The 8,973-nt window shown below is 44.4% G+C and overlaps 1 long non-coding RNA gene across 1 annotated transcript; it reads left to right on the forward strand.

Moving 5' to 3' along the window:
- The first annotated feature begins 5,656 nt into the window (after positions 1 to 5,656).
- LOC132597907 (uncharacterized) lies at positions 5,657 to 7,573 on the forward strand. Its single transcript, XR_009565387.1, has 3 exons — positions 5,657 to 5,750; positions 5,885 to 5,990; positions 7,307 to 7,573. It is a non-coding gene; the product is annotated as an uncharacterized lncRNA (long non-coding RNA).
- Positions 7,574 to 8,973: the final 1,400 nt, after the last annotated feature.

Below are 8,973 nucleotides of genomic sequence, written 5' to 3' on the forward strand. Positions count from 1 at the left end.
TGCAGAGCAATGTGCAGACTTCGCATCTGATTTAGCTGGGAGGACAATGTGATTCCAGCTGAGGGCTGTGAGCAAAGATGTAACATGATCTGACTTAGGTTTCAGGTCTCTCACAAGCTGCTGGGTGCAGAACAGACTGAAGGGGGCAGGGTCGAGCAGGGAGATAATTTTGGAAGCAAACGCTGTGATCCACCTGACAATGGACGGCCTCGACAGAAAGGTGGCCACCAAGAGGTCAGAAGTGGGGTTGCTGGCTGATTACATGTGGATGTATGTGCATTTTGGGGGAGCGATGGTCTTTACTGGTCATCTGTTTCTCCTGACATTCCAGCATGCATTTCTCCTTCTTCTGGCAAAAGTATCTCCACTTTACCTTTGGTGAGTATGGAACCGTCCCTCAAAGTTCCCAAGCTTCCCCCGGCTGAGGGACCAGCCCTGGGCTCAGCTAGGTCAATGAGGTCCCTTCCCTGGAAAACGGTGACTTCAGCAGAGTGTCATAGGTCTGAAATTGGGACATACTCACCCCGACAGTGGGGAAGGGGCTGCCGATGAGTTCTGCAAATTCCATAGCAACAGAAGTGCACTCATCAAGGGGGCTGATTTGCTCCTCTTCTTTTCCAATAATCAGAAGTTCCACATTTCCTTTGTTTGCATCATCCTATTATATATATAATATATAGAATTATATATATATACAACTACATATACGAATACTGTTGACCCTTGAACAATGCGCGTTTGAACTGCACAGGTCCACTTATTGCAGACTTTTCTCAACAGTAAATACTACAGTACTACATGATCTGAGGTTGTTGAATCCAAGAATTTGGAACCACAGATACAGAAGAATCACAACTTCATATACAGAGAACCAACCGCAAGTTATATAGAGATTTTTGACTGCATGGGGGGGTCAGCTCCCATAACACCAACATTGTTCAAGGGTCAACTGTATATACATATATAAATTCACATAGACCATGATATATTATTTTATATAACTGATTATGTTATGTGTTATGCTATGTTATTCTATATGTGTTAGAGTTTCTGTTATCAACCAAATAACCTCAGTTGTAATCAGATTCTCAAACCACAGACTGGTGGTTGCCAAGGGGGAGGGGTTGGGGGAGGGCTGGAGTGGGAGGTTAGGGTTAGCAGATGGAAGCTTTTATACAGAGAATGGATAAACAGCAAGTTCCTACTGTATAGCACAGGGAACTATATTCAATATCCTATGATAAACCATAATGGAAAAGAATATTTAAAAAGAATGTATATATATATATATGTATGTATAACTGAATCACTTTGCTATACAGCAGAAATTAATGCAACATTGTAAACCAACTGCACTTCGATTTAAAAAATAAGAATAGTGTTCTGGAGCTTTATTAATCAAATTATGGCCTGACCAGCATCAGCGTCACCCAGGTGTTCGCAAAAAATGCAGACTTTTAGACCCCAACACGGTCCTATTCAATCAGCATCTGCACTTTCGCAAAATCCCCAGGTGATTGCCACGGGAGCTTGAAGAGCACAGCAGTGTGAGCTGCGTGAGAGCCAGCATGACGTGGAAGGAAGCTGTCAGACCCGGATTCAGGAAACCTGGGTACTAGGCTTGGTTCTGCCGCTAAATAGTCACGTGATGTTGCCAAGTATCTTTCCTTCTAATTCTCTGCTTTTAATTTTCTCACCTTTTACCAAAAATAGAGGAAGTAGATCTATGACCCACTCGCTGTATGCTCCCGTGACACTCTGTACATACCCGTATTCCAGCATGTGACAGAGAACATTATAACCCATTAAATGTCCATATACCCCACTGGCTGGAGGAGGAAGCAGCTTTATTCATTCACAGAGAAATATTTGTGGAGTCCCTTCCATGTGCCAGGCATCTACAATGTTCTGAGATACCTGTGTCTGCCCAGATCTGTACTAGTGTTCAGGAAATGTTTTTGAACAAATGATTTAATCAGAGGATTCCTTTAGAAACCAGTTAATGCATTAAATCTACCATCAAGAGTGGTTTTTAATTATTATTACAAGAATTATCTCTTTAGATACCTCTCCAGTTCCAACAGCCTATGAATCTATGGAATGAGTTGCTTATCACGTCAAGGGTTATAGCAAGGATGCATTTTACCTTCTGGAAATCGCAGACCCTCAGCTAATGCTCTTCTTAAAGAGATGTCACCAGCAGGTTATTCCAACCCACTCATAGAAATCTTCTTAGAAAACAAGGATTAGTAGATAATTCACCTGCCTAGAAAAAACAGGTGCTAACTTCTACTTTATGGCTAAGCTTTTGGGGAGGGGGTGATAAAAGTAACTGTTTCCATAGCAACAGAAATGCACACATTAAAGAATATACTGTCTTGCTTAAATCTATTTATAAAAGAACGTGCCGGAAACACAATTAAGGAAACTAACAGCAGATGAAGTACTTGGGCTCTGGCTTAATTGTCTGTCTTCCATCATTTAGCACTCAAGAAAAATGGGTTGCAAGAGGGTTGAGGGGTCAGTGACTGGGGGGGTGCACACCAAGAGAAGCAGTGACTTTCCTGAATCACTGCAGAGAGCTGAGCCCCTCCAGAGCCCCGGTATTCCCAACCACAAAGTTGCAGCTCCTTCTGCCGGAACCGGAACTGGCCCCGTTCGGTTTTTCAGGGCTGGCCAGAGTTGTAAGTTAGTAAGCCATCACCTTAGAGGCCTGATTTAATTGTCCCCTATGGCTTACTAGCTGCAAAAGTCTTTATTGTTGACCTGAAATTCCCACCATGAGATTCCCAAAGCTTCATCTATATCCCCTGCCTCTTTCCCAAAACTCATAATGCTACCTGGTGCTTCAATGGTGCCACTAACTCAACATTTTTAAAGCCAGCTGCCCTTCCGGACCAGCTTCCTTCTGTCCCATCACCCTCTCTAGCACCCAGAACTGATACCTCCCACATCCCTAAACCTTGCCCACTTTTTCTTCTCACTTGTCTCTTGCAAGCTGTCCATCATAGTGACCAGATTTCACAAAAGGCAGCAGAGCCCGGCTGGATGCAGGTCTTCTGAGGACAGTTCTTGGCCCTTTCTTGGGCTACATCCCCTCTCCCATCACATACTCTGGTCCTGGGTTCCCAACCCAGGGAGTACCCAACTGTCTAAACCCAGTATGCTAAGCAAAACCTTGACCACGCGTCTCCTAAACTTCCCAGCCCAGCCCTTGAGGGTCAGATGCTGGTGCAAATACATGCTGTTCTAATTCCCTGTACAGCATCACCAGATGGGTTTCAGCCCTCAACCTGATCTCGTGGAAGTTGTGGTCCTGCGCCTTCCCTCACCACGGACCTCTTCATGGCGCACAGCACCACACAGGGTGTGCCCAACTGTCAGCGGTGACTGCTGGTCTCTCTCCCACATCCTCTCATGCTCCACAACACCCACAGACTCTTGTTCAACCTGGAAAACCACCACCCGGAACACACCTGTGTCTCTCTCACTAATGCAGTGAACCCGATAGAGCCACCTGCAATCAATAGACTCCTAAACGTAATACGATGTGCCTCTCCTCATCACGTGGGTTGATAATGACCCAACACTGCAACAGAAAGAGAAAATCATAAACACAAGCACAAGAATACACAGCAACCTTGCTTGTTCAACCAGCTCTCCTGATCCATTTCTCCAGCACCCTTCTCCCTCCCCCACAAAGAGGAAATCTTCCATCTTTCTTCTGTAAGGACTAAAGGTCAGGGTGCTGCTGTAGGAACTTCACCGTCAGGTCATCTTCCTCAAGCCAAGTCCAGTTTCTCCTCAAACAAGCCAGGTGCATTCCCTTGGGAAGGGCTGCCCCCTCTCCCTGAATCTCTTTCCTCCAAGTCATTGCTTGTTTGGCTCCTTTCGGACATTCTGTTCTCAGCTCTGAGTAACCTTCCTGGACCACCCTGTCTAAAGAACGCCCCCTTCCTAAAAAAGCCATCCTCTGTTTGTTCTATTTCCTCCATGTCATTCATCCCTGCTTGCGATTATTTTGTTCATTTATGGCTTCACTTACTTATTTTCTATTTCCTCCACTTGGACATAACATTTGTTGAAACAGATACCTTGTCGGTATGGTTCACCACGATATCCCCAGGGCCCAGAACAATGCCTGGCATGAAGTAGGAGTTCAGCAAATATGCATTGCATGAATGAATGGTTTGCTCATATAGCCTAATGGTTAGAACCACAGGCTTCAACCTTGCTGTAAATCCTGGATTGAACCTTTAGTAGTTACCTGAGCACAAACTGTCTAAGGTCTCATTTTTTCGATTTATAAAATACAGTCATTTATCTCATAAGATGATTGTGAGAATTGAGTAACACAGGTCAAGCACTAAACACAGTGTCTGGCCCATAACCTCAACAAATGGAAATTATCATTATCTCCCTATTTTCCCCTATTCTATTTTACAATACTTTTCATATTATTGCCAATTAATAGAAGTTAAAATTCATATTCTATCTCACCTATAGAAAGTTTTCTTAAGGAGTCGCTGGTCTAATCCAATCCTTCCCTATTGCCGTATGGAAGTCCTATCTCCTCACAAGTTACTGTAAAATAAGAACAGAGTGCTTATTTTTATCGAGCATCTACTATACTCAGGCACTTGACATACATCTTCTCTCACCCTCAGGGAGCCCTGCCAGGGAGAAGGCAGACACTGACAATTGTCACACAATATCCACTCTACTGTCCTTCTTTACTGACAGAGCTCTGATTATTGGGGGAGGGAGAGCAAAGAGAACATTTTTCAGCCTCTTTTCCTTACCTTTATTCAAGTCAGTGGTATCTGGGCTCTTCTGTCCTAAGTAGCAAAACCTAATCCTAACCTTTACCATAGGCATTATAAGTCCATGTTCTTGATAAACAACTGGAAGCTCAGAATGAATGAATAGTTTGCCTAAGATCACACAGCTAAAACGTCACCAACCTGGTATCTGAATGCAGACAAACTTCATTCCCATATACAAGTCTTTCCCATTAATCTGCAAGCTATTTCTCAACTCAGAGCAGAAAGGATCTAGAGGGGCTTACCTCAAACCCTCACACACTAGGGAATCCTGAAGGATGATGGTGGGTAATGCTACAGCTGTCCAAATTCCAGCCTTCAGCTCAGCTGGCAGAGAGGGAAAGGTACCGACATGGCCCTGGGAGTGGCTAGAGGGATGAGATGGAAGGGGTACTCCTGGGTCCCCATGGCTGTACCAGTGGCCAAGGGACCAGGAACGTCTACATGACCCAGTGAGAGGAACTGAGTTTCCAAGGGAAACATCAGAGCAGCAGCCTAGTGATGGAGCAAAGCTACCACAGAAGCAAATAACCAAGACCACAGACTCCAGCAGCGTCAGCACACAGATCAACCCACAAGAACAGATGGCACCGAGAGACAACAATAACAGCAACAACAACAGAGCCCACAACGATGAGTATGTCAAATGAGTACAGGAGCCGCTGAAAGAACTCCCAGTGGTGAAAGCTGGAAGAACTTGAGCAACAACATAAAGTACTATTGGGTTATAACCCAAACCATAAAATAAATATTCATGAGTCTATGCAAATCCTTGAGGGAGTAGATAAATGCGAAGAAGAGAAACATCTCCCACGCAGAAAAATTTGGAAAAACTCCACCCTCAAGCAGGTGGAGCATCACTTCCCACTCCTTAAGTGCCAGCTGTGCAGAGGGACTTCCTTCCAAAGAGGACAATGCGGCAATTGGGTAGGTTAACTTTACAGTGGAGAAGCCTGGCATATGTGACCTTGACAGATCAGCAAGGTCAACATCAACAGTGATAAGCCATGTTGACAATGTGGACACTTTACCTCTGTCATCTTCCTCCCCAAAACCCACAGCTCCAGTCTAATCATGAGGAAAACATCCGGCAAATCCCAATTGAGGGACAGTGTACAGAATAACTGACCAGTACTCCTCGAGACCGTCAGAGTCGTCAAAAACAAGGTAAGTCTGAGAAAATGTCACAACCTAGAGATGCCTAAGGAGACGTGATCGATGACCAAATGTAATGTGGTGTCCTGGTTGGGATCCTGGAATAGAAAGAGGATGTTGGGGGAAACTGAGGAAATCTGAATAAAGTATGGACTTTAGTCAATAATAATGTAGCAATATTGATTTCTTAATTGCGACAAATGCACCACACTAATGTAAGATGTTAAAAATAGAGGAGACTGAATGTGCTGTCTATGGGAACTTTCTGTACTATCTTTGCAATAGTTCTGTAAATCGAAAACTGTTCTAAAATTAAGAGAGTATTAAAAATACAAAACAGATGGCGTCAGACAAAGCGTGCTTCAGGGCTCTGCACATCCGTGGAGATGCTCGGACCAGCCTCTCTGCAGCAATGACCAGTAAGGATCCCAAAGATTTGATCTGAATTCAAAGGCCCTGTTTCTCTCCTCCCCACCACCTCTTTAAGGTCACCTAAGACATGTTCTCCCTTTTTATTCAGATTCTAACTTGCAGAGAAACAGGAGAAGGGTAACACTCTGAAAATCAATGAATTAATTATCACAGATAAAAAAGGAGCTTAAAACACTGGACTTTGATTACTGCTTGGACCCATCCCGAGGCGGGGAGACACCTGAATGATAAGAACAGTCTTGGAGAAATAAAAAAGCTGCATTTATGCTGCACATTTTTTTTAAAATTTTATTGAAGTCTAGTTGATTTACAATGTTGTGTTAATTTCTGCTGTACACCAAAGTGACTCAGTTATACCTATATATATATATATATCCTTTCTCATACTCTTTTTCATTATGCTTTATCACAGAATATTGAATATAGTTTCCTGTGCTATACAGTAGAACCTTTTTGTTTATCCATCCTGTATATAATAGTTTGTATCTGCTAATCCCAAACTCCCAATCCTTCCCTCCCACACCCCCCTTCCCCCCTGGCAACCACAAGTCTGTCCTCTATGTCCGTGAGTCTGTTTCTGTTTCGTAGGTAGGCTCATTTGTGTCGTCATGCTGCACGATTGAATGCTATGTGAGTAAACGTGTACCTCCTCTATCCATGGGGCATGTTTGGGATCCTTAGGGATCCGTGTGCCATTTTCACCAGCCCTCACAGGCTGATTACAACTCCGCATCAGGCCACCCTGAGGCTGCCGCCATGATGCCGAGAGACAAGGTGTATGTAGAGGCCCCATGCGAGTCCAAGAAAGGGAGGGCGTGGAGAGGAGAGTTCTCCCTACTTCACAGAGTTCCTCGTCATGCATAATGGTCTACCACTCAAATTCATTCCATCCGCAGATGCATTACGAGGCCTGCCTGAGGCAGACCATACGTGAGCCCGCCAGAATGAAGAAATCCACACCTGTCCCTGACCCACCCCTCCGCTGGAGAAACTTCATTGATCCCAACTGACGTTGGGGTCACTTTTTCTGGAGCAGAAGAGAATGGGGGGTCAGCACTGAACAATGCCACTGGTTTTTCTCATTTTTCCATGTTCAGATGGGAAACTAGACCATCCAGTGTTCTCTGCTTTGGGTGAGGAGACCTCTGGAGAATTATTTAACATGTAGCTAATTTTACAAAAGGTTTGGCGGATCCAAACCAACTAATGTGATGTGGTATCATAGAGATGAATAAGGAAGTGTGAAAAACGGGGACATGGCTTGCTAGGGAACACTAGATAAGACAATACAGCCAGTGGCAAGAAACCCTTGCTCGTGTCCAGGAAGCTTGGCAGCCTGCCTTAAGTTCCAACTATAGAGGGAGAGTGGACCAGGGTGACCCACAAACTCAACCTAGGGCCAAGTGCTTCCCCTTCTCCCCCACCGACACCCCTGACTCTGAATCAGTGGATCTGGATTGGAGTCTGTGAATCTGCACTTCTTACAAGCTTCCGGGTGATACTGACTGCTGTCCCAGGGACCACACTTCATGTCACACTGATATGAATAATTTTTTTTTTAACATCAATCTCTGGCCTCCTTTCCCCGAGATTCTGATTCAAATGGTCTGAGTTGGGGCCCAGGCATCACTGGTGTTTTGTAAGAGCTGCCAGGTGATTCTATACGTAACCACGACTGAGAAACACTGCTGTAGCCCATAGAGAACTTACAGGAGGACACGGACAGTGCGCATACATATACAAACACACACATATACACAGATGGAGTCTGATGGGGTCTGACCAGGCAAGAGGCAGAAGCGTAACAGAAACATTCAAGGAGAAACTGAGCATCGTTACCCCTAACTCCGTAGGACATCAGGAGAACAGTACAGCAGGGAGTCAAATTGTAGAGATGGGTGTGTGGGGTGATTTGGATTGCAGGGTTCTGGGAGTTCAGCTTTTGAATGGGTCCTTTGGAACCTTTCAGTGTACAAGAGTGGAAGCTGAAAACATCTGAAGTAATCTAGGGGTATATGGACCCTGAAAGATTTAGGACCATGGGCTCCGGTATAGAACTGAAGGATGTACTAGTACTTAGTCCCAAATAAAGGAGTTTAGGCTCAGTTACTAACCATACTTTGTGAATGTGCCATCCACAAAAAAATGCTTCCAGGTCTAAAAGATATGGTCCAGCTCCCCGAATCCCTGAAAGCCTCCCCTATTTGGTGTGGGGTAAAGGGAATTCCTAAACAGACCTTAATATTCTTGGGGAACGGGAAATGCAAAATTCTGCTAAGGAAAGAAACAAGGGAGAAAGTGTTTAGTCATTAATCCACTAAATAAATATTAACTGAGTAGCTATTATGTGTCAGGATAAAGCAGTGAACAGAACATCTCTTTTCCCATCTCACTGTATGTGAGTTTCCTCCCTGCCCGTTAGACGCATCCACATTGCCTGAAGATGTAAGATTGTCAGAGGAAGAATGAAAAGAACGGAAAGTTGTAAACTGTAGGGGATTTGATAATAGTGTTCTCCCATCCTGCCTGATGCACAGTTACTCTTCAAGGCTCTGCCCCCAGG

The sequence above is a fragment of the Globicephala melas genome, chromosome 10, assembly GCF_963455315.2.
Source record: "Globicephala melas chromosome 10, mGloMel1.2, whole genome shotgun sequence".
NCBI classification, from domain to species: Eukaryota; Metazoa; Chordata; class Mammalia; order Artiodactyla; family Delphinidae; genus Globicephala; species Globicephala melas.